Source organism: Cebus imitator, unplaced genomic scaffold (assembly GCF_001604975.1).
Source record: "Cebus imitator isolate Cc_AM_T3 unplaced genomic scaffold, Cebus_imitator-1.0 Scaffold16, whole genome shotgun sequence".
NCBI lineage: Eukaryota > Metazoa > Chordata > Mammalia > Primates > Cebidae > Cebus > Cebus imitator.
The window spans coordinates 9,480,671-9,507,226 of NW_016107331.1; the positions used below are offsets into that span (position 1 = coordinate 9,480,671).

At 35.5% G+C, this 26,556-nt stretch overlaps 1 long non-coding RNA gene across 4 annotated transcripts in view; it reads left to right on the forward strand.

The window, feature by feature from the left end:
• The window catches only part of LOC108289130, a 49,568-nt gene that overhangs the window by 4,323 nt on the left and 18,689 nt on the right, over positions 1–26,556 (forward strand). For 2 of the 4 annotated variants that reach the window (XR_001819007.2, XR_001819008.2), the window contains exon 3: positions 1,836–1,984. The exons of the other annotated variants lie outside the window; for them this stretch is intronic. This is a non-coding gene — a long non-coding RNA (uncharacterized LOC108289130). The remainder of the gene's footprint in view (positions 1–1,835; positions 1,985–26,556) is intronic. 4 annotated transcript variants of the gene reach the window in all.

Sequence of the window (26,556 nt, forward strand, 5' to 3'; positions counted from 1 at the left end):
CCAGATCTGTTTTCAGAGAAATGGCCTATCCTTGCTCAGAAACCAGTGTTCTGTGCAGAGAAAACATGGTTCTCTATTGAGGGAATCCTACATAGCTCTGATATCTGCATGTTTGAGAAATTCCTTTCATTCAGAAATACAGACTGTAACTTCTGAGTCCTCAACCACCACCTCAAACTAGTATATATTTGTTTACTTTTAAGTGTATTTACCTTTTTGCTATGAAAATTCGGAATATATTAGAAGAGCAGAGGGAAAAAGGTAATGAACTTTTGTATAACCATCCCTACTTTCAACAGCTGTCATCTCATGGGCCAGTTTGTTTCATCATTGTTGTTTCCACTTTCTGCTTCCACCTCAAATTATTCTGAAGCAAATCCCAGACATGACATCATTTTATCTGGTAACATTTCAGTTTGTATCTTTAAAAGATTATTTTTTTTTGACTGAAAAATGAATCACAACTAAAACATCCTCAAATATATAAAACCAATATTCAAAATTTTCAGGTTGTCCCCTAAAGTTTTGTATTCTCTACTGTTTGAAGCAGGATTCAAATAAGGTCTATATGTTGTAATTGGTTAATATGTCTCTTAATTTATAGGTTTATGTTTATTTTCCCTGGTTTCTTAAGAAACTGGATTATTTGTGCTGTACAGCTTTCCATAGTCTGAATTTGCTGCTGCATTCCTGTAGAGTCATTTAATGAACTCCTCGGCCCTGTTTCTTACCTGTTAATGGGTAGTAAAGGCTCTAGAAACTTGATCAAATTCATTTAGGGGATGGGGGCAAGACTACTGGCTCTTTCTCTTTTTGTGACATTAGCAGGTGGTGTTGATCATAGCCTACATCCATTTATTCCTTAGACCTTGAAAAATGTCAATATAACTGTCATTTCTGGTTTATTTATTGTGTTGAATGCTTTTGTAAACTAGTGTTATAGTTTCAATTTATATAAGAAAATCAGGATGGATGCTTGATTCTTTTATCAGTTCCTAACATAATGTGTGGTTCTTTAACATCCTCTAAAGTTTACCAATGGTTTTAAAAATTTTATTATGAACATGGATGTACTTCAAAATTGCAGTTATCATAATTATGAATTCCCAGATTGCCACATCTCTGATTACTCAAAGTTTATCTCTGTTGGTTCCTATGTGTTTTTGAAAGAACTTCAAGTTTTTGAGCGCTTCCATGATAATTGGTATGACAAAATATAACAGCCTCATCATTAACATTTCCTTTCCAATCCTGGAATCAGGCAATTATCCAAGAAATTCTAGTGTTTTTTTTTTTTTTTTGGTCTTGGAAATAGTACTTGAAAACCATAATCTTGAAATTAGTGAGTTCATTGCTGCTGACTTAGTCCTTAATCTAAGCCCTTTCAAAGAGCTAGAAAAAGTGTGTGTGTGTGTGTGTGTGTGTGTGTGTGTGTGTGTGTGTCTGTGTGTATAATTTTAAGATTAAATACAACAGGAGCTAACACTAATACTTCCTATTAACATACAGGTCAACAGGTTTTTAATTTAGTCACATCAATCTTGTATCACATCAATGTCCTTTCTCCCCAGCTGACCATCCTACAGTCCTAATTCTTAATGATACTAGCAACTTACCTGCTTTATGCTACAATACACTTACGACAGGCTCAGAGTAATAATACCAAGACTACTACCATCAGTCGTGATGTACACATCCTGTATACTGTCGCTCTTTTCTCTGTAAAGATATATATATTACTGAGGTTTTAAGTCATGTAGAATTGTTTCTTGGTGTAATGCCACCAGCTAGATATAGAAAGATTCACTTGGCTCTTTTTGCTTTCCATTTTTCAGGATTAAAATGTTAGCTAGGAGAGACCAGAGCAGTGCATAGTCTACCTCATTTCCCACTACTGAGGTTTTACCTAATTGCATATGAATTAAGAGATTTTCCATTCTGACTGGTGACAAAAGGCCTATTTCCAGCCCTAGGAAGGTGCCAGGTACTGTTCCCCCTATAATTATTTCAGATGTTTCTTTTCCCAGCCTTGGGTAGTTTCCTCACACTTATATCCAGATCTCTGTGACTCTCTGCAGATTTCAAGGGATTATTGTCTATGCATCTGCTCTCTCCTGAACTCTGTCCTGAAAGCTCTAGCCACTTTATTATCCCATACCTTCAGCTCTGTTTCCTCAACTCAGGCAGTTTGCCTCCTTTGAGTTAGTTGCCCCACCTGTGCCACTGCGAAGAAACCTTTAGGACCGTAAGCGAGCGTCATCACAGGACTCACCTCCTTCAGGGATCAATGTCCTTTGTGGTCTGATATCTTATGTCTTGACAACCATTGTTTCATATATTTTGTCAGGGTTCATTTTTGGTTGTTTAAGGAAGGAGGGCATGTCCAGTTCCTTTCAGTCCATCTTGGCTAGAAATGGAAGTCTCCTCAGTTGTTTCTTCAAAAGTTCAGCTATAGCTTATTAATCCAAACAGCTTCTTAACATGAAGCTCAATATTTAAAACAAATTTTAAAATATTCTGAATGATGTTTGTTTGTGTGTGTGTGTGTGTAGGAAATCTTTCTGAAACACTGCTGCAGTCTTAAAACTGTCAGTGCCCGTTCAGGACCTCTTCTCAGTATTTTTCTTGCCAACAAGGTTTTCCCCAACAGATGAGTCCTTTTTTATTTTTTGCCACTTAGAGGAATTTTTTTTTGGTTCACTCATTCATTTCTTTAACAGACCTTTTTGATTACCTGCTATGTGTCATATAAAGTGTTGAGAATACAGTGGTGAGTAAAACACCACTCATTCCCTCAAAAATGTTGCAGTTTAATTTTCACACAGAAACTTGAACATGAATGTTCACAGCAACTTTATTTGTAATAGTCAAAACCTGGCAATGCCCAGATGTCCATCAATGGGTGAATGGTTGGACAGACTGTGATATGAGCATGCTGCAGACTACTGCAATAAAGACTAATGAACTGTTATTATGGGCAACAACTTGGATGAACCTCGAGAAATTGTGCTGAGTGAAAAAAACCTGTCTTAAAAAGATACATTACTGAATGATTCCATTTATACAACCTTCATGAAATAAGACCATTCTAGAGACAGATTACTGGTAGCCAGGGGTTAGGGAGGGGAAGAGGACAGGGTGGCTTGGACATAAAGTGGTAGCACTAGGGAGTCTTATGGTGATGGTATAGTTAAGTGTCTTGATTGTGCTAGGGGTTACTCGAAGCTACACGTGTGATATAATGGCATAGAGTTATCCACACATACACAGACACAGATATGTGTATGTATAGCTGGCAAATATCTATGGATTCTATGAAAAGCTCCATGGATTGTACCATTGACAGTTTCCTGGTTTTAATATTGTAGTTTAGCAAGATGTTAACATTGAGAGTGGGACTAGAGGAAGGGTGCACAGGACCTCCCTGTACACTTTTTTGCAGGTTTTTGTGAATTTTTAATTACCTTGAAATAAAAAGTTAAAAAATACCTTGCAATTTTGTGGAAGGTACAAAGAACTAGATAGCCAATTCTAATAGCCAATTGTATATTGCTTTTCACTGAAAATTTTTATCAATTTTGATTTTCTGAAATAAGAACTGGTTGTGCACCAAATCCTTTAAAACTTCTTCTATTAAAATATTCCAGTGTATGTCAGTAGTATAGTGGACAGAGTATTTCTTTCTCATCTTCTGGTAATTTGTGGTGACTGTGTATTCCTAATTTTTATTATGGCCATAGTCTTTTTTTTTGTATTCTTTCTTATCTCTGTCTCTATAGCTGAGAAAAACATTAGTTATTTCTTGTGCTTATTTCAGCTAAGGGGAAGTAATACATACTTATGGAGAAATACCTTGTTCCCATTCCCAAGTCATAGGACAATGTCTCTACTACTCTAGTCTTTTAAAGCTTCCCAGTCAGGTCATGCTTCTATTTGAGGGATGTGTATTAGCAGTAATGCACTAGCAAAATAGTTGTGTTGATTCTCCTCTATCCCCACCAAAGTGATGTGCCCTCCTTTTATAGCCTCAGTAAAATACCTTAACCATACAAGGCAAACATTTCATAAGAATGAGCATGTATTACTACAAAGCAACAGGAGGCTCGTGTTCTCACAACATGTTCAAATGTAAGCACAAAGACCCACTCCAGATTTAAATATCAGTGAGCTTTGGAATACACACAGCTTTGGCTCATTTCTGGCCCTATTCTGCCATCAGCATGTATCAGCCAAAGCTTTACTCTGACCCGTTTAGAAATAGCCTTTGTATGTGAAGATGAACGCATAGCTGCAGTTGGGTTTTTACATAGTCACTTATTACTATAGCTTATTTTAATTTAGTGACAGATTGTCACATATTTTGAGTTTTCTCAAGTTATAAAAGTTTTTTTTTCTTTCTTGGAACTAAATAGAATATATATTATTTCTGATATGTTGAGGGAAATTTATATTTTGATTTTGTGTTGGTATTACTAGAAAAGTCACTCAATATGAATTTGTGGTCTTGGTACATTGTGACAACCCAGTTGTCCTTTAATTTTTATTAGGCTGCTTCTAAATATCACCAATATGTGAATAGGTGAGTTTACAATATATGGGCTGGAAATGCTTTATTTATTTTTTCTTTTTTACCCCCAAACTCACCCCCTCTTGTCAGTGTCAGGAAAACCTTCTTGGAGTTACTCTTGGACTAAGTGTCTGAGTCTGTACCTATGTGTGTTGCTGGAATCTTTACCGGGCAGAAAACATTCTTGGAGTTTAATTTGATCCATCTCCTAGAAATAAAAATCACAAAAGGTGTGTATAAGTACCTTTGGTTTGTGTCCTTTACTTTGAAGAGTATAGCAGCCAATTTGAAATTACATAGGTCTACTTTGTGAAATTTACTACTTGGTTTTATCTTTGGCCTCATGTTTCTGTTTAAAACATTGATGAATCATTGGATCTTAGACCATTTTTTTGAATTTTGCTAATATAGATATAATATACTTTACATTTAACAGATCATTTATGGTTGATTCAATCCCAACACTTTCCTCATTCTTTATTGTAGTCAGTTGTATACTACTGTTCATTTAAAATGTTCATTACTTTTGATTTGCTGAAATGAAACCCATTTTTGTGCTAAATCTTTTAAAATCATTCTAAGAAAATAGTCAAGTGTATGTATACTTGACTTAGAATATTTCTGATAATTTGTGGTGACTCTGTGGCCCTGATTTTAATATGACCATGATCTTTACTTATCTTCTCCTTCTCATATCTCTCTATATATCTAAGAAAATTGTTAGTTATTTCCTGTTAATTATTTCTTTAAAATGCATTTATAAGGATTCTCAAAGTTATATAACATTACATAAATTCTATACTTTTTCTACAACCTTAATATTGTACCGGTGTTAAAATGGATGTACAAAACCATACTATTAAAAATATTGCAAGCATTATCAGCAACTAACACAGGAAGAGAAAACCAAACACCACCATGTTTTCACTCATAAGTGGGAGTTGAACAGTGAGAACACATGGACACAGGGAGGGGAACATCACACACCAGGCCTGTTGGAGGTTGGGGAGCTAGGGGAGGGACAGCATTAGGAGAAATACCTTATGTTGATGGGTGCAGCAAACCACCATGCACTTGCATACCTATGTAACAAACCTGCACATTCTGCACATGTATCCCAGAACTTAAAGTATAATGAAAAATTAATTAAAAATATATATTACAAGCATTTTTGGAGAGGAATAGGAATTAATAGGAAGCAGTATAGTTTCCACAGATTTGGAAAGCTACTGAAGAGGTATTTTTTAAAAGTTGCCTATATATTCTTGAAGTGTTAATTTTGGAACAAGAGTTGCATAGGCACTGCTATAATTCCTCCAGTTCATAGAGAAGGCACTTGCCACATCTTCCTTCCCTCCTCTGCTTCTGCCTGAGCAAAAGTGAGCTGAATCTACTCCCACCTACAGCAAGCCTATCAGTCCCTGGACCAAACGCAACAACAATAGGAAGCATATTTGGAGGCTTTGACTCTTTTCCTCATTGGGCACATGTAGTGGCCCTGCTACTGCTTCTGGGCTCCCATATTACTACTCATTCTGAGTTGGAATCTGTGCAGTTCACTAGATTTGGGAGGCCATGGTTCTGAATTACATCCCGGGGCCACTGTAGCTCTACAGACATGGGAATAGTCCCCTTCTGTCTACGTGGGACTAGGCCTCTGCTAAGTTTCCATGGATCTTTGGATGCTGTCTCTATGCACTCATTTCACTCTGTGAGTTTCATGAAATAGGATCAGAGCTGATGATTTCTAGGTTTTACTGATAGTCACTGGTACTTCTGCCTGATATGATACTCTATTACTTACAGCTGCTTGCATGACTTCAGAGTTATTTCTGCCCTTTGAATATCATGCCTTTCTATCTAATAGATCTGTGGTTGTCAGTTGTGGATAGTTTCTGCTGTTTATTTGTGATCCCAAATGTGTGTCCTGGCTGGCGTTGCTAAACATTCCTTGCGCTTCACACCTGTATCAGAGAGAAGGGCCTCAGACAGAATGAGTCTTTCCAAGCTCTGAAGAGTGGCATCTCACTGATTGCATCATAGTACGAGGCTCATTCACTCTCTCCTTTGCTCCATAGCTCTTCTTAGTTCCAAAAAGCTGTCTTGGCAAATTATAATAATAAAAGCATTAAAATAAAAACTAAAACAAAGGTGTGCAATAAAAAGGGGGTAGGATAAAACTAAACCAGAAAACCCGGACCCTCCCTCAAAGATCCTGCAGTTGAATAACTTGAGTTTTAGGCTCACCGTTTCTGCCAATTGCAGAAAAAGAGAGGCATAGAAATGGTGCCACCTATTATCAGATCAGAGTGGGTCAGGAGATTCCAGTTCATCAGGAGAAATGTTTGTGTTTCTCCTAGCTTTGGGAAAGCATATGTTGAGTAGCTCATTGTTTTTATACCAGATAATCATATTAAAATACCAGTGCATCCTTTCTAGCATGATATACTTTTAAAAAATTCTTCTTATTTACAATGCCTTTAGACATGCATTAATTCGAGATAAATATAATGTGAGCCACATACGTAATTTAAAATTTTCTAGTATCCACAGTAAAAAGTAAAAAGATATATGTAAAAATGTAATAATATATGCAATCTAGTCAGTATAGCCCAAAATCTTATTATATCAATAGGTAATCGATATAAAAATGTTGGCATATTTTACATTATTTAAAAAATAAGTCTTTGAAGTGCAGTGTGCATTTTATACTGATGGCACAACTCAGTTTGGGAAGGTCACATTTCAAGTACTCAATAGCCACAGGTGGCCAGGAGTTTCTGTATTGCACAGCGTGGCCTTAGACAGTGGTGTAAGTGGTGCAGCAGGAGGAAGGAAACTCCTGATTGTTGAAATATCTTTGTGACACTTTCAGTCTTGAGATTCCTCAGCTACAAGTACCATCAGGAATCTTCAAAGGAAATTTCTTCAGTGTCCGTCATACTGAATGGCCATTAATTCAGAAGTTATAATTATTTCATGTCACCAGAACTAACTTGATGAGATGAACAAACAGATTGCTGTTTTTAAGAAAGTGAGTAACTTACTCTGAAAACCTCTGGACCTTTACTTTCAATGCCCTCATCACTAGTGAATTCACTAATTTATGTTATCTGGAAAATTGTCTTGAACTATTTTTAATGACACCTGCTTCCTTAAGGCTTCCATGATTTCACCAGCTTTCTTTCTTGGGGCTTTGAAGGGAATCAGTTTGTAATTTTTCGGTGATACTCATGACTTTGTGCTTGGCATGCAGTTACTTGTTAATTTCGTTTTTAGCTTCTTGTTGAGAACTGAGACTTGTTGGTTGGCCTCCTCCCTTTTAGTGCCTTGCATAAAGTGTAGCCAGTAACATTTGCTGAATGCACATGTATGTACCTTCTCTGATTTAAGGTCTGGAAGGTAGGACATGGTTTTCTTTTTTAATATACCCTTTCATATATATTTAGTTTCTAGCGTAGTTTGGTTTATTCAGTTGGTGCTTAATAAATTCTGGCCAGCTGGACTCATGACTTGTAATTAGTCTTCCAAGTTTTAGTCCACAACTATATCCATCAAGTTGTTAACTTACATATTTGAAAAAAAATCACTGTTTTTATTTAAAGGAACAAATACAAACAAACATATCTACCAACCTACCTTGTGGGTTCTATAAAACCTAACTGACCATATGAAAAAAATGAAAAATTAACCAAGAGAGTACTACTACTTTTAGTTAAATGCCAATGAAGTATAATGTATAGTTGTCAGAAGAAAAAAATTAAGTATTGGTGTACTTCATAAACATCATGATAAAATAATCTAGTTCGCCAATATTTGAATCGTTTAATTCTTTCATTCAACAAACTGAACACCTATTATGATTAGGACATTATGTTGGGTACAGGGGATAAAATAGGATGAGTCTGACCCTTAAGTTGCTCATATTTTATTTGGAAAGTCGGATGATGCCAAAGAACCCTCTAAACCATTTGTAAGTTTAGAGCAAGCTACTAATGGGAGAAAGGTTCAGTGAAGTCTAATTTTTGTTGTGTTTTCCTTATATGGTGTTGACTAATAAGTACTTTGAAGATAAATGTGTAGATGGTGGTCTGTTGAAAAGAAGTTATATTATTTGTCATTTATTACATTTTATTTATTTTCTTGATTGATTAATTGCAGTTAAATTACCTTAGCATGCAAGAACAGATTTTACAGATTTTGACATATGATTAAGCAGCATAAAGCATAACTAATGTGGTTTTAGTGGCATGCTATGTATTAAGGCATGAAATTTAAACACACACTTCATCAGGATTTTTTGCAGTTCCAGTGAATTAGAAAGATTCAGATATTGGAACTCCCTCCAACTCCTGTGTTAGGGAGGGGCAGGAATTTTATGATTGAGATTATTATAGAAGAGTGTCCTGACATAACTGATTGACTTTAGTGATGTGCCTTGAAAGTTCAAATTCAAGGTGTGCACTTATTTCAGTCAGCTTATCCTGAATGTTTAAATAAGAAATACTATTTCTGGGTATTCTGAATAACTCGTTGTACATTTATTCCTAATAGTGAGCATTTGGACTAATGATGGATTACTAATGAGCATGTAAATGTACCACCTGATTACATTAATATATGATCTTCCATGACGAGGTCTGAAATGAACATTTCTAATATGTGTTTCTTTTCCCCAAATGGCACTGTGGTGTATACTGAGCAGGACTGAGACAAGGATGTTTTTCTTAAGAGCCACTGATTCAGTCAATTATCAAAAATCACATTATAATAAATGCTGTTCTAAGAATTTTGATTAACCTTTAAATAAATGTTACATTGGAAAAAATCCGCCAAATGTGTTAATGATAAATTGTGAAGCGGTAGTAATTGCAAGTATGTCTTTATAGGTAATGCAGTTAATTGATACCACCCTCTCAAGCTTATACAGCATATCAGCTGCTATGAGCCTGGGCAATAGTAATGGTGTCTATGGCATTTATGATGCATTGAGGATGACATGAGTAAAATGGAAACTTAGAGTGCTCACCAGGGTCATTCTCTTGTGGACATCTGATGCCCATGGTCAAGTAAATTTTTAATGACACATAGTCACTACACACCTTTCAGCCTTCTGGAGAGGTAAGTGTGCATTGATCTGTCCTAATTAGCCTTGCAGAGTACTTCAGACATCCCTGCAGGAACACTATTATTTAATAAAATAGGAGCTGTTTTTTTCACAAGCTCAGCACTTGCTCCTTGTATAGCTGTATTGTTTTTTTGCTCTTCTTCTTCTTCTTTTCTTTTTTAACTCAGGTCTAGTGTCTCATGTTCACCCTTGTCTTTATCTGACAATGTAGTATTAATGCAACTGCATGAAAAAGTAAGCAAAATTAAGGAATGGGCCTGATTATGAAGGTTCATTGCTATTATAAGAACCCATAGAGCGCACATCCATTCCTTCCCTAATGTATAGGGTGCTGACTGCATAAAGTTGCTTGGAAACACATTAAGGATATGCAGGCAATTCTGTTGAGGTATGCAGTGGGATGCTTTTATGTTTGGTGATAAAGGTGGCTCTGGAATATCTGATTTTGTAAAAAAAACAAACAAACAAACAAACAAAAAACAAAAAGAAAAGGTAGCCAGAACAGTTTGTACTGGTTGTATACTGGAACATTTATGTAGGGACATCTGCTTTTTTTTTTTTTTTTTTTGAGAGTTTAGTTTTCATCGGATGTAGGGTCTATAATAAACAATTTGGAGTTTGTTCATCTTTGGAGCAAATCAAGTATTATTTATAACTTGCTCATAGAACTTTGTGGTAGAGGAATTTCTAATGTAGATGCTTATTATAATTATGAAGTTAGTTCCAAATATAATACAGAATAGATGGTGTCAAATTCTATCCTAGGGTTCAAGTCTACAGCCAGAGCTTCTTATCACTTTGGTGGACATGGTTCACTGATTACTGGATGTATAATATTTGCTCTTAAGAGAATGGAACAAGAATAAGTCTTTGTCAAACTCTTGGTCTGGCCATTAATGGCAATATCTGGATTTGACCTTGCGTACGGAGAAAACTGCCACCTCTTCTTGCTGTTTTTAGGGCCATGGTTGGCTGTCAGCTCCACAAATGCCATTGTTACCTGCTTACTGATACCTGTAGTTGCATAATTAGAGATTAAAATACTTAGATTTTACAAACATGCCTAACACGCCTAGAAATGATAACATTTTGATTAAGTCAGTCACTAGAACTCAGTGTTAGTAGGCTGATCAGCTCTTCCTGGGAAACAGATTTTGAGAGTGAAGGGGGCAGAGAAATGTGAGGGCATTGAGTCACTAGAGAGAGAGAGGGGCTGCCTTGTTGGCATGAGGGAGATATGGGGACATGATGAAAGACACTGAATGAGGAGGTTTGGAACAGCACAGGACAAGCTGAACGTGCAGGTTTGTTACATAGGTATATATGTGCCATGGTGGTTTGCTATACCTTTCAACCCATCGTCTAGGTTTGAAGCCCCGAATGCATTAGGTATTTGTCCTAATGCTCTCCCTCCCCTTGTCCCCCACCCCTTGACAGGACCCAGTGTGTAATGTCCCCTCCCTGTGTCCATGTGTTTTCATGGTTCAACTCCCAATTTTGAGTGAGAACATGCAGTATTTGGTTTTCTGTTCCTGTGTTAGTTTGCTGAGAATGATGGCTTTCAGCTTCATCCATGTCCCTGCAAAGGACATGAACTCATTCTTTTTTATGACTACATCGTATTCCATGGTGTACATGTGCCATATATATATATATAATTGCACTTTAGGTTCTGGGGTACATGTAAAGAACATGCAGGATTGTTGCATAGGTACATACATGGCAATGTGGTTTACTGCCTCCATCCCCATCACCTATATCTGGCATTTCTCCCCATGTTATCCCTCCCCAACTCCCTACCCGCACTGTCCCTCCAGTTTATCATTGATGGGCATTTGGGTTGGTTCCAAGTCTTTGCTATTGTAAATAGTCAAATTTTACTTTCTTTGCAACATGCAAAACCCTCAAAACGTCAGGCTTTCTGAATATATTTTTAATGCATATTTTAAAAACTGTGGTTGAAAACAATTTGTTATCAATTATATTTAGGAATAAAATTTGTAATTTCATTGTTATCAGATATTTTAATTGAATTCCCTAGTTCATTTATTTGTGAAACATTTATTGAGTCATTGTATATGGTAAATAGTGTGTTAGATGCTGAGGAAAAAAGGCATGCTTCCCATGCATACTGTTTTATCAGTCACCATGCTTTTGCCTGCAGGTAACAGAAAATACAAATCCAAATGGCCTCAGTAGTAACGATATATGTTGACTCACTTCACTGAAATTTCAGAGATGTGGTGGAATTCATTGTCATTTGAATCCAGTAGTTTGGGCTTCATTTTCCTTCCATTGTTTGCCCTCTCTGTGGACCAGCATCATCAGTGGCTAGTAGCAAGATAGCTACCAAGTTAAAGGGACTTTTCTAGAAGAGCTACAAAAGCTTTCCTAGAAGCTTCAAAGAAACCTCTTCTTGGATTTTATTAGCTCAGGAGATCAGGATTATACAAGCAATTATAAAAAGGGTGGATGCAGCTATGTATTGGTTCAGTGAGCATTGAAGAGGGAAGGACATTGACTCCAAACTAGTTAGTGCATGTGGGAGATTAAGGGAAGGACTACTTGAAGAGGTTCTGTCCACAGTGAATCCAAGAGGATGAGCAAGAAAGAGGTTGGACGGGCATTGTAGGGAAAGAGGGCATTATATCCAAAGATGCAGAAGTGAGAGGGTGCAGTGGGTAAAAGCAGCTACCCTTGCTCACATTCTTTAGATCTCCACTACCCCTTATCTGCCTTAGGTTTAACAGAGCCTTTATATGGTCTTCAAGTTCCCTGTACTTATCCTATTTTTTTTTTTTTTAAGAAATGGTATATTATTCTGCCACCCAGGCTGGAGTGTATGTAGTGATGTGATCATAGCCCACTGTAGGCTCCAACTCCTGGGCTTATGTGACTTATGCCATCTCACCCCACTCCATTGTTATTCATTCAACTCCTTGCTCTCTACTAGATCTGGAAGGGGACATGTCTGTGTAATTGTCCTCTATACCCGGTGCCTGGCCCAGTTCCCGGTACATGGTAGATGGTAGTAAGTGTTCATGAAATGTATAAGTGAGTGAGTGGTTTGCTATTATTTTATTAATTGATGGCATTTGGATCTGCTCATTCCTACAGTGGTAAGAATAATAGCTTTCATGGCCCTGATTAGACTTCTCATAAAATAGTCATAAATTGTGGGCATTAAAACTGAGTCTTGTGGATTCTGAGAAGTTTTGACTCTGATGTGACCAACTATTTTGAATAAAATTTTCTTGAACATGATTATGTGTTTTCATATATTGTGCAGTCCCAGAGCTGGACGAGACCTTGAAAATCGTCAAAACTCTTATTTGTTGGATGAATCTTTGTATTGTAGAGGACTGAGTCTTTGCTCACCACATTATTCGAAAGATGAATCTCATATGTGTAAATCCCCAGGTTAGGTGACTTTCTGATATTTCTTCTAGTTTTATGACTTTTGAAAATTTAAATTAAATGATCAATAGATTATTTTATTGATATTAGTTGGAAATTAATGTTATGTCTATCCCGTTATATGTGATGTACCAATCACAGACCATGGGAACTGGGACAAGATTTTGCTAGATTCCACTACCATGAATTTTCCACTTGAAATTTTAAATTAAGCATCATGTATTGAAATGAATTAATGAAAAGATATTTTTGGATAGAGTTGTATATTAGTACCTGCTGCTCATTATCATCAATATTATAATTTGCAAATACAAAACATAACAAATATTGAAAGTCTAAAATGTTTAACTTGAAGAAAAAGAATATAATAGTGAAAGAAAGTATAATGATGTCACATGATGAAATTCAGTCAGAATTCTACTTGTGATTTTAAGTATCTTTTACATCTTTAAAAATCTCTAAGGCATATCTAAATATTTCCCCATAATATGTCACAAGTCCATGTTAAGCAGTCTTTCTAAACTTTTAAAATTGATTTACCCTTACAAGTTTGAAGCCCCTTAATTTAATGTATTTCTTACAATGTCATCTAGACAGAATAGTTTTAGTGATCAATATGTTATTTTTAGCTTACTTGACTTTCCTCAAGTTAAAAAATATTTTTAAAAATGGAAATCACTCTTTTATTTATTATAAATATATTATTTTCCTTTTTTTTAACCTTACCAGTAATAATTAGAAAACATTTTTTGAGCAATTCATGGAGGATTTCACAGATTATAACTTAAGATTTCTGCTTCCTGGAAGAAATTATGAGGCAGTATAGTCATGGTAGCTATAATAAGCATTACAAAAATGCTACCACTTCATTTTTTATGTGGTATAATCATTAAGGACAGCATTTTCCTTTATATAAAGAAATGTCATATTCCTATAATATTTGTTGCTCTTAAGAATTAAGTGTTTAAAGATAAGTTGTGATTATGAATTCTATGTTAGAAATGGAAAGATCTTTATAATTAACTGACATCTCAAAGAATTTTATGTTTTCCATGCAATCATCTTACGTGATAGATAGGAGGCATATTTCTTTAATTTAAGCGAACAAACTAGGTGAGTGACCTCACCCATTACAAAGTACATGTCGTTGGGACATCCCTGGGAAGGAAAGAGAAATAATATTTATGGAGAACTTTTTTTGAGCTTCTGCTGTTTGAAATAGAATTATGGACTGAAAAGATCTTTAGAAAAAATCTTGTCCATGTTTCTCCATATACAGAGAAGGGGACTTGAGCTTCTTGAGGTTTAGAGACTTGCCCAGAGCTGTACATGATTAATGAGCCCCCAGAAGAGGTGGGGATAGCGCTTGTGTCTTCTGATTCTCGGAGTTATGAATGTGCTTTGCACAATGTCATGCCGATCTCTCGGACTCTTCAATTGTAAGGAAACTTAACTGGATGTGAAAAGAAAATTCCTTTTGTGTGAATTCGTTTAAAAAGATATTCCATTTGTTTTGCAGTGTTATAACATGCAGATTTATTGACTTCAGAAAATTAAGGTATTAGTTAAGCTCACAAAATGTATTTAATACATTAAATATATTCATAATTTAAACAAATGAATTAGTTTAGGAAACTTCATCTATCTAAGTTCACCGGAAGCCCATGCTCCTCTCATTAAGAAAGCAGGTTGAGGCTGTTCCGTCAGGCTGTGCATTGTGTTTTTCTTCCCTGAGCGCTCGGGAGATTGGCATTACTGTGCAGTAGTGTCACAGCCCGCAGGCATTTAATGCCTCTTCTTGTGAGGCCAGGATTCCACGCCCAAGTGCATTTAGTAGGTCAGTACAGTAATTTTAAATGTCTTTCTTTCAATCTTTTGCCATCTTCAATTATACCTTTCCACCCTACTATTTGTGTAATTTTCTTCTGTCTGAAGTCTCTTTACTGTTGTTCTCTATTGCACAGCATGACAAATTACCCATCAAGCCATATCTTTTCAGCCCAGAAATGCGCAATAACACGGAGTCATGGCATTATCGCATGTTGTGCACTTTATTTCCTCACAGTTCATTCAAGTGTGTCACTTTATTTTCCTGACTTCCTTTTGTCATCATGGAGATTAACCATTTTATCCTTCCTAAACTTTAGAAACAATTAGAATTTCATTATAGTGGAAGCTGAGAGTGAATGCTTGCTCAGTACTATATGGAGTATACTTTTCATATTATCAGTGGCAAAATTAAAGCCATGAATCCTGAGTCTTTTTCAAAGGAGAGACTTTAGAGGTTATTATACAGCTGAGTAACCCTGGCTCTGGACAAGAGAATTATTTGAGGCTGTGGTCACCAAACACATTAACCGTAAGAAACCATTTAGTGTGACATTGAGTACCTGATTCTTATATTCTCCTGGGAATTATGAAACTCTCTGGGACCCATGTGTTCTGTACACAAAATCTCTTTTTTTCCCCCCTCTTAGCTTCGGCTAAATACCAATAGTATGCAATGAAATACAATAGACATTGCAAGTATGGGCTAGAAAATCAATTGGTATTGATGCTCTAATCAGCAGGGCTGCAGCTGGTATGTAGACACACCACTGCAAATGGTGATTAAGATCGTATTCGAAAGCATTAAAAAAAAAAACCCACAACGTTTAGATCACTGTTCAGATAGATTGCTGTTTTGCTGGGATAGTAGATGATTTGGGAAGCCAGGGATACTTCTAGATGCTGCTAGATTAATTTATAAGATTTTCCAATAACAATCTATTTTATGTGTTAAATTTATAATATATTTTAATTATATATTTATGAGGTATAGGACAGTTATCGTTGACAAATAAACAAGCAAAAAGTTCAAAGCTCTTTTGATGCAGCCGACTTACCAGCCTGCCAGATACTGAATATAAGCTGAATACACAAGAAAAGGTTGAAATAGAAAAGCAGTGTGGTGACTGTTGAGAACACGGTTGGTGAAGAGACTGAGAAGGCAGAGAGAAGAGGCAGTGACAGAGAGACTGTCGGAGAGGAGAAGAGAATAAGAGGAAAGGAATGGCAATGCGTTTAAAATAATCAGGAGGAGAAAAGCCAGTAAGCATCATTATATGGCAAGGAAGTTTTCAGAATTTAAAGAAATAGGACAGTGAGTGTATGAGGCAGGGTTTCCTCCTCATGAGCAAGTGGTTAACTAGAAATACTAGCTAAAAAATTCTTTCAGAAAAAAACAGAATGAAAAGAGGCTTGAACTAGAAAAGGTAGTTCATAAAGCTATTTTCTAATCTGGATCAGTTTTCCTGTGAATACCTTCAAGTTGTACTGAAAATATACCGATTGAAAATTCAACCATTAAACAGTGATTTGTCAGTTAACAACGGGGTTACATTGTGAGAAATGCATTATTAGGTATTTCAATGCTGTGCAAACATCATAAAGTGAATTTACACACACCTTGATGGTGTAGCCTACTACACACCTAGACTGTATGGTACAGCCTGTTGCTCCTAGGCTATAAGCCTGTACAGTATGTGACTGTACTGAATACCATAGGTAATTATAACATAATGGTATTTGTGTATCTAAACATATCTAAACATAGAAAAGGCACAGTAAAGATACAGTATAAAAGATTTAAAAATGATACTTTATTTCCTCATAGTTCATACAAGTATGCATTTTCCTGGCTTCCTTTTGTCACCATGGAGATTAGTCATTTCATCCTTCCTAAACTTTAGAAACAATTAGAATTTCATTATAGTGGAAGCTGTGCTTCCACTATAATGTGCAGGTCATTTACCATGAACAGAGCTTGCAGGACTGGAAGTTGCTCTGGGTGAGTCAGTGGGTGAGTGTGAAGACCCAGGTCATTAGTGTACATTACTGTAGACTTTATAAACACTGGACACTTATGCTACTCTACATTCATACAAAATATTTTCCTTTGCTCAATAATAAATTAATCATAGCTTACAATATATTTTTACTTTATAAACTTTTTATTTTTTAACTTTTGACTCTTGTGATAGCTTAAAACAAGCACATTGTACAGCTATGCAAAAATATTTTTCTTTATATCCTTATTTTCTACCTTTTTTCTATTAAAATTTTTCTTTTTACGTTTAAAATTCTTCTGTTAAAAACGAAGACACAAACACTCATGTTAGCGTAGGCTTACATAGAGTCAGGATCATCAATATCACTGTCTTCCACCTCCACATCTGTCTCTCTGTCTCACTGGAAGGTCTTCAGGGGCAGTAACACATACGGACCTGTCATCTCCTATGATAACAGTGCCTTCTTTTGGAATGCCTCCTGATGAACCTGTCAGAGGCTGTTTCATAGTTCACTTCATATATATAGATAGATAGATATATAGATATAGATATATATGGTATACGCTCTAAAATAGCAATAAAAGTATAGTATAGTAAATATGTAAACCAGTAACATATTCATTATCATTATCAAGTATTATGTACTGTATGTAATTTTATGTGCTAGGCTTTTATACGACTGGCAGTGCAGTAGGTGTGTTTACACCAGCATCACCACAAACATGTGAGCAAAGTGTTGTGCTAACATTACAACAGCTATTATATCACTAGGTGATAGGAATTTTCAGCTCCATTATGATCTTATGGGACCACCGTCATGTGGCTCATGATGGTACATAGTTATCCATTCTTAGTATTTTTATAAATAGGAAATGTGCTGGATGTTTAAAATAAATGTAGGTACAGAGGTCTACATATCTTTGACACACAGCTAAGCTCTAGCCTAGAAGTATCAAAGCACAACTGGAAGATGAGAGAAGAACGAAACTATAGAATGTGTGTGTCTTTTAGAAATAGTGCCCCTCACAGAAAAGGCAGACTATTGATATTATCCTAAGCCTAGGACTTTATGAAGGCAAATTGCTATTGAGAGGAGCTAAAATTTGGCATTGTAAGCATTTGACAGTAGATTTTTAAACCATAAACCACAGAATACCTTACCATGTATGATTTTAAATACTAGTTTTTATTTTTTTAAGGGAAAGTGAAGAAATTCTGGGAAAGAGGAAATAGCAACAAAAATTAAAAACTGCAGAGAACTTACCAATTTTTGAACTACTTTTAAATTTAGTTTTCTAAGTGCTCTTCACAGGTTACTCAAAGATAAAATAGGATAGGAATTATTAAAGTCCTTTTAATAGATGGTGAAAGTAAGATTCAGTAAAAAAGAGACTTAGCTAAAAGTCACATAACCTAGTGGAGCAAATAGTATCAGAACTGAGGTCTCTGCTGTCCAATATGGTAGTCACTGGCCACATGGTGCTATTGAGCACTTGAAATATGCCTAGTTCTGAGATGTGCTGTAAGTGTAAGTTACACACCACACTGGATTTCAAGTGTTTAGTACAAATAAAAAGGAATGTAAAATATCTCAGGTTTTACATTGATTATATCATATCATAGACATATTGGGTTATTATTAAAATTAGTTTCATCTGTTTCTATTTACTTTTTAATATGACTACTAGAATAATTGAACTTTATGTAGCTTGAATCATATTTCTATTGCCACTATAGGCACTTCATCCAGTATTTTTCCAGAAAAATAAAAGGAAGAAATAAAGGAAGGGGAACTGTGTATCATGGAGTTTGAAGAACATCAATCCTTCATCGATTAGAGTGTGTCTCAATTTTATCTATCACTTTAAATTTAGTTCCATAAAAAAAACCCTATAGTACCTAATATTTATAAAGATGGTTCTAAACATTATGTTGAGCATAGCTTTGAGGAGAGGGGAAAAGGATTCTAACAGAGGGACAGAGTATCTTTTCTGGGGCTCTTGAACAAGATTTACTTGGAAGGAAGCATAAAAAAGAGACATTCTCTCATTAGACTTTGATGGATCTCTTTTAAAGGAACCAGCATTAGTGTAGATGTGAAGAACCTGAGACTTTCTTGGTTGGGCTAGGATACTAGTATCATGCATCCAAAGGCATTTTGGCATGTGCATGGAGAGGGCATTCATGGTCCATTATATAAGCATGTCCAAGCTAATCTCACCCACGTGAAGGAGGACCTTGGCTGAGGACAGATGAATGAAACACATTAAGGAGTACCTATGTGAAAAGCACAGGGCAAAGTAAGGATAAGTAGGAATAATGTTGACAAGGTAATGAACCATGGTATCTCTGTAATGGCCTTTTAATAGATACATTGTTGAATAACACAGGCACGGACTAGGTTAGTTATAACTGACTGCAACTGATTTCATGAGCTTTATGGCCAATGTGCATCTAGTTCTTAAAGAAAGGGATGAACCTATTGCTATCACTTAGAACACTCTCTACTAATTACTGCTACAGATTTAAGTCTTTGAAAAATATTAATATTTTTACAACAGTTTTGAAAACTTAGAGAGCAACAAAGGAAAATCGAAGGATTCCAGCAATTCTTCAAGGTTTGAGCCCAAGGAGGAAAACACACTTATGTGATATTTGAAATGAAATTCCACTTTGAAAATTCTAGATCTATTTGAAATCTGTCATTTTAAAATTAATCACTGTTTTCCTTTAATACAGTCTGTGTAAAGAAACCCAATTCACTTCTGAACAGTTCTCCTGCCTTCCCAGATAAATGGAAATTCACTACTGTTGCTGACAAACAAAATGCCACAAGATTTGTCATACAAATCACATTATAAGAGGTTCCAAAAACTTGACAACGTTGACAGTTGTTTTCAGCAAATGGCTGCTTTACTCTGTACTGTCAATGTTGATGTCCTTGTGCACATGTAAAAGAGCAATGTGATTAAGGCAAGCTTGTCCACGTTATATCTGAGCCAAGTTTTCCGTCTCCGCGTGGCACTGAAAGATTGCTCAGCTGTTGCAGATAAGGCAGGAATAGCTAGCAGATTTCTGCCATTTAAAAAAAAAAAACATTCTCTGGGCATGCATTTCTGTAGGAATTTACCAACATCTGCTGCTGACCTAAAGTTTTCTATAGAAATGGTGTATTTAATTTATATAAGTAATTCACAATGATATCGGTCAAGACTTATTTCCTTAGGAAATAATGAATTGCATTTACCAAGAAAGGATGGGTTGAAATTTAATAACAGTTACAGTCCCTAAATTGTTATTGGAGCTTCAGGCCTCATACTTGTTTGGCCCATCCTAAATTTATTTTCTGCATGTTCTCTAAATTATATTTCAGCAGAGGAACTTTTTAGAAAAAAGAATAAAGAGCTAAGAGATTCTGATGATTCTACAGAAGGCCTACACTTCACACTTATCTTTTTTTTATAGGCTCTTTGAAAAATGTTTGATTTTTGGAAGCTAATTTATTCTGGAAGAATTTTGTAGTTAAATTTCAGTGTGATTTAAAATTGTCATATGTGCTATCCTCAAAAGAACATACAGGATTTAGGTATTTCCTACAGTCAAGGTAACTTTTGATGGCCTCAGATTCCTTTTGTTTTGGACATCAATCTATTTACCATCTTAATTACCACTTTTTATTTTAGAAATTTGTTCTCTGTCTATATCAGGTTTTAATGGTTTCTTTTGAAATATGATGCTCTTCAGGTAAAAATACGAAACTTAAGTTAGTTCTGGCAATTCAAACCAGCCTCATGGTAATGCATTTGTTATTTGATTCATCTATTCTTATTCTTGGTCACCTTCTAGTACAGCTGCATGCATTAAGTGTCTGACTTGTCTTTGAAAATCTTAAGCCACATTCTTTGGAACAGTTGCTTCAAGTTGGTTGAAATTCTCTGTGGCACTTTTTTCCATTCACAGGAGCCAACAGCCACCATAGCAGACACATAGTTTCCAAGAACTTAGGCATGGTTCATGATTCCTGAATCTCAGCAATTTCTTGTAGGAATTGGAATGCCATGTTAGGTGTCAGAAACCTTTTTGCTGTAAATTATAATTTAAAAAGTATACATTTATACTTTAAGGTTAATTTGGAATATGTAATTTTAAAATATTCTCATTTTTTATAACTAGCAGAACATAATTTGAAAACCTACTAATAAAAAAATTAATCCAATGGCCATGAGCAAGTAATTAATTTAAAATATTAGATAAAAATACTTTTAGGAAAATTTCAGGATGAAAAGAGAGTTGAACTAGAAAAGGTGGTTGCTTTTACGAAACAACTCTTTATTGTCTAATCTAGATTCACATTTTCCTGTGAACACCTTTAGGATGTACTAAAAATACAAGCAATTGAAAGTTCAAATTTTAAGTCTCAAATTACTGCCTTTCAGATCCATTGAGGCATCTAAAAAATGGGTCAAGGTAACAGTGCATAATTTAAAAAGTTAGCAAAAAGTTGCTAGTGGAAAAAAATGAAAATCTATATAATTGTGATAACATTTAACTCCTGTCTTATTTCCATTGTTCCATTTAACATTTTAGGAAACAAAAATTCTTGTGAAACATTTGCCACAGCTAGCATCTTTCATTTTACAAAGCCAAGGAAGAAAGGAGAAATTTCCCATAGAGTGTTTAGATCCTCTGATTAAGCAACTGATTTTTAAAAATCTTTCATTTTATAATTTTTTAAGAATGTTTTTAATAAAAAGAGAGTAAATACAGAAAAGCAAAATATATATCAATAGATAAGAGCGTGCAGACAGGAAAAACATGGATGTGCATGGTTTTTAGCTGCCAGTTTTCATTTTCACAAATTTTTATTTTGTAAACTTTCCTTAGAGTTATATTGACAATGGCATTTGGCTCTTGATAACAGCTTATAGACTGGAGATAAGATAATAATATACCGTTTATGACATTTGTAAAGTTCTGGTCTTAGCCTTATTTTTAATTTTAATTTTGTTTTTAATTCCAAAAGTTTGTAATCTGTCTAGAGCTCAGATCTCCTCCCTACCAATAACTTCCCAAGGCCTTGGTTTAATCAACTGATAGACACATCATTGTTAGACAAAGGCAAAGAGTGTGGGGAAAATAAAAACACTATTTGAGTATACAGTTTAAAAAGGAATTCACTATTTTTCAAGAAGTGAGGCTAAGTTGTTTCTCATGGACTCCCAGGAAATACCAGAAATATATTATGTAACTGTTAGTTTGGTACAAACGTAATTGCTATGTTTGCCATTACTTTCAATGGTAAAAACTGCAATTATGTTTGCACAAACCTAATAGCTCAAACAAGTGTACTTCTCATTATGTTATTATTCTACAAAGCAATGAAACTCCAATTTGCAAGGTGACTGGATTTACTGGAGAGTGTGATGGCTTCTTATTTGCTTTTGAACTTTCTCATGATACTGAGAATCTCATGAGACAAAAGTGATGTTATCAATCATACAATAAAAACTTACATGAAAGTTTTATTGTATATTCCTGGGATGTGCAAGATGAAATCCCTTTAACTGAATATTTCTAGAGTAGGGAAATATTTTACTAGTTGGTTGGTTTCTATGTCATTTGGCTATGCTGCAAAGTACTAGGCAGGAAATGGCAATGAAATTAGGTTTAAAATAAATGATCTCCTTCGGACTGGAGAGTCTTTCTCTCCAGTGCCTGAATCTCCTAGAATAAATTCAGGACCATTCTCCTCTGACAGCATTTCTGGGAAAGGGTAATGTGTAAGGACTCGTACGAGAAGTGCAGGTAGAAAGTAATTAAGTACATCAGAAGATTTAAAAATCGTGTATTTTATTCTTTTGACAAGGTTATCAGTTATTATTAAGAAGCTCCAATGGCCTGATGTCACCTACAGGATAAAGTTTAGATTTCTCAGTGTACCACAGACTTCACGCACTGCCTACTTTTCAGACTCTTCCATGCTATTCCTTCATAGATGTACCAAGCTATGAATTATACTACGCACTAACCATGTTATGACCATAGTTGGAATGTCTTCTGTCAGAAAATCATCTCAGTTTTATCCACCTTAGACACATGTATTAAATCTCTCAAGATAGGGTTCAAATGGCATCTCTTTGGTGAAATACCACCGATCATCCAAAGACATCAGTAGGTCCTTCACTCTAGCCCGGTTTTTGGCATTTATGAGTACTGTATTACACTGTATAGTACTTAAAGATATGCTTATCTCCCAAGCTAGGCTGTGAGCCTTTGGAGTATAGGGATTATATCTAATCCATTTGTGTATTCCTTGGACCTTGCATAGTTCCTGGTTTGTGATGTGGTACTATGTAAATGTTTGTTAAAGGAGAAGTAACTTTGTAGAATATCTGTACCCCAGCTTCAGTCATTACTGAGAGTCCACCTGTCATCACAATCTCTCTTATCGGGCATGCTGAGAAATCTATCTATAAATGAAATGCTCTCCATGCATATCATTGACATTCAGGAGCCCTCACAAGATTCATTTACCTTAAATAATGTATTTATCTTCATGTGCAGTTTAGTCTGTGGGGCTAGAATCATTGCTTTTAGCATCATATTCATATAGAAAAGCTAATTTGGGTACATTGCAACTTATAAAGATGTAGCAGAACCATATGCCCACCATTTTTATTTAAAAGTATTCCACGCAATTCAGAACTAAAGTTGGTAGAGAAAATTAACAATAAAGCCTAAAATACTAATACCTTCTGTAACAAGTGGTCAATTTCAAACATGAGACTATAGCTAGGAATCACGAAATAATGAAAAGAGCCTAAAAATGCAAAGGAAAAATAGTTCACAATGTCAATAATGGTAAAAGAGCCCTTCATTCTTCTACCCGGACAGAGCCTATCCTCATTCTACCTGTAGTTCTAACAGGCTTCTACTTGTTTGTTTCCATGTTTTTAGAAGATTAAAGGGGCAAATTATTCAAATTTGCAATCACAGATTACAGATTCAAGCAAATGAAAGAAACAAGACATGATGGCTGATAATATAATTTTAGAAAGTCCAAGAAAATACTATTAAAAATAGATCAAAAGACGTAGATTGTGGGATATTTCAGTGTAATTCTTCCTAGTCTAGCCCTACCTCCAAATTAAGGGCCAATTCTTTCAGACATTTCTTGCCTCTTTCTCTACCCCATTAGATAACTACCCATTTGTCTCTTTCTCTTCCCTCAAGATTCTTTTCCTGTAGTTTGTTCTGTTAAATACACACCATCCTATTTCTGACACTCTTAGTGTGGTCCTTAGAGGTGAGCATACATGAAGATCCAAGCACAGGGTGAAAATATGAATTTAGCATCTGGGGACATCGCTACCATCTCCCCGTGCACATACACACACGTACATAATGTATATAAAAACTCCTGCTTCTGAATCCCTGGAGCTCTCACCAGTTTCCTGTGGAGCTCTCAGACAAACCCAGTCTTCACCTGCAATGTAGACACCTCCAATACCTGCCCTGCCAGTCCACTGGATAGTCCAGGTCTCAGGGCATAGTCATTCCTATCTGGCATCTTTTACTACTGACAAATTCTGACAACCTATGGGCGTTTGAGGTCATAGCCTTTAGAAACTCTGGATTTTGTAGCTGGCTCACTGGAAATCTCCAAAGAAATTCCCAGAGTGACAATGGCTTTGGAAGCTCAAGGAACAGCAAAGATTACCACAAAAACTGTAGAAGTATTGTCCTTTAGGCCATGAACTGAAATGGAGAGAATCTCCCTCATCCAGTGAATGATTCTGCCCTAAAATGCCATATTGTGACTTTCTTTACTTGTGTCGCTGATTGTCATTACCTTCCACAGAGAAAATTCTTCAGGGTTGAGCGTGTGTCTCTGTACTGCTCTGCCATTCAAGATAAGAGCATATCTGGGACTCCGGGGGCTTTAGTGTGTATACCATTGCTTTCCTGACTATGAATTTTGAACGGCTAGTGTTGCCACTTTCCACTTGGTGATAATTTATTACTCTATTCCATGCTTGTGTTTTAGATCAAGCTCTTATGGTACAATTCAGGCACTTTTATGTGCATTCCTGCTTGCTTAGATAAAATTACAACACATGGTTTCATAAGTAGGATGTGTAGGTTCACGAGGGAAGGCCTACTTTCCACCATCTCTATCCCCCGTCTCAGTGAATCGAGTAACTCTAACAAAACCCTGCTGTTCATCTTGGTGGCCAACAGCATTTCCAAGATCCAGTAATTTCCACTGTCAGGGCTGTCACAGGTATGCTGACTATGTGGCCACTACTGAGGACCACTTTAAAGCCCTTTGAGAATTAAACATTATTTTCATTATTTGTCAACTGTTTGAAATTATTCTATTTGCTGTTTGGAGTCATGAGAGCTTATAGTCTTCAATGGAAATACCTAAATAATACCTAAAGTGTTATGATTTCTCCAGCTCTTATTTTATTCCATGAAAAGAGGGGATTTTATCACCAATGAGCTCTAAAGTTTCTTTCAATTTCTCTGATTCTTTATCTTATATTGTTTTTTGTTGAAAAAAAAAAGTCTCAGGGTGTTTGGTTCTGCTTCTCATTTGAGCAGCGGTGCCAAAGGGACGGCTTATCTCTCTGAGGTCGTCAGTTTGGTTGCAGTCTTGATGGAGGGAACTGATCCCACCAAGATAACCATTTGGTTTTTTTTGTTGTTGTTGTTGTTATTGTTGTTGTTTTGGCACGAGTCTAAGATTTAATTATTTTTGGCTGAGCATACGGCGTTGTACATAGATTTTCTTGGCTTTCTTTTTATTGTATTTCTAAATTTTTACAGATAATGGGAAGCACTGATACCTTTAAGAAGGATGTGTAATACACTCACTAATGTTTCCTATTATGTTTCTGAAGACTTGTGTCAGAAAATACACTGTCTCCAATTGGGGAGATGTGAGATTCTTAATTTTAAAGAACTTTATTAATATTGGTAGGCATTTCATGTTAGAGTAACTCAGAATTTCTCTAACACATGTGTGACATCTAATATACATTCAGAAAAATGAAAGTCAGTATTTAAGATGATATTTTTTGAAAAAATTTTGAAAAAATGTCAGCACAAATGTATTAACTTTACAAAAATTATTTATTTCATTGACATGAAGTAAAATATGTCATAAATAATAAGTACTCTGTTATGCCTTTTTATTGATTTAAATAAAAAAGATATAGTTTAAGAAATCAATCCACCAAATACGTACCTCATATATAAAAATTATGGAAATTGCATCTCTTAAAAATGTAATAGAGTAGAAAGGAAAATGAAAAAGAAAGTATTAACAAATGGATATACTGTGTAAAATAATTGGTAAAACTAGTAACTTCTAATTAATAAAATCTTCACAATGATTTTTCAACAAATGGACATTTTGCTAAATACCTGTAAAACTGGGGTAATCAGTATGACTTCTTAAATATTAAAGGTAAACTGTCAAAGATATGAGAAAATGTGGATTTTTTAATAATATATATGCTTTGAATAAATGCACAGAATCAGGCTTGCTATTTTGCAGTTAATAGTTTTATAGGAAAAAACAGTCACAAGAAATGCCCATTGAGGCA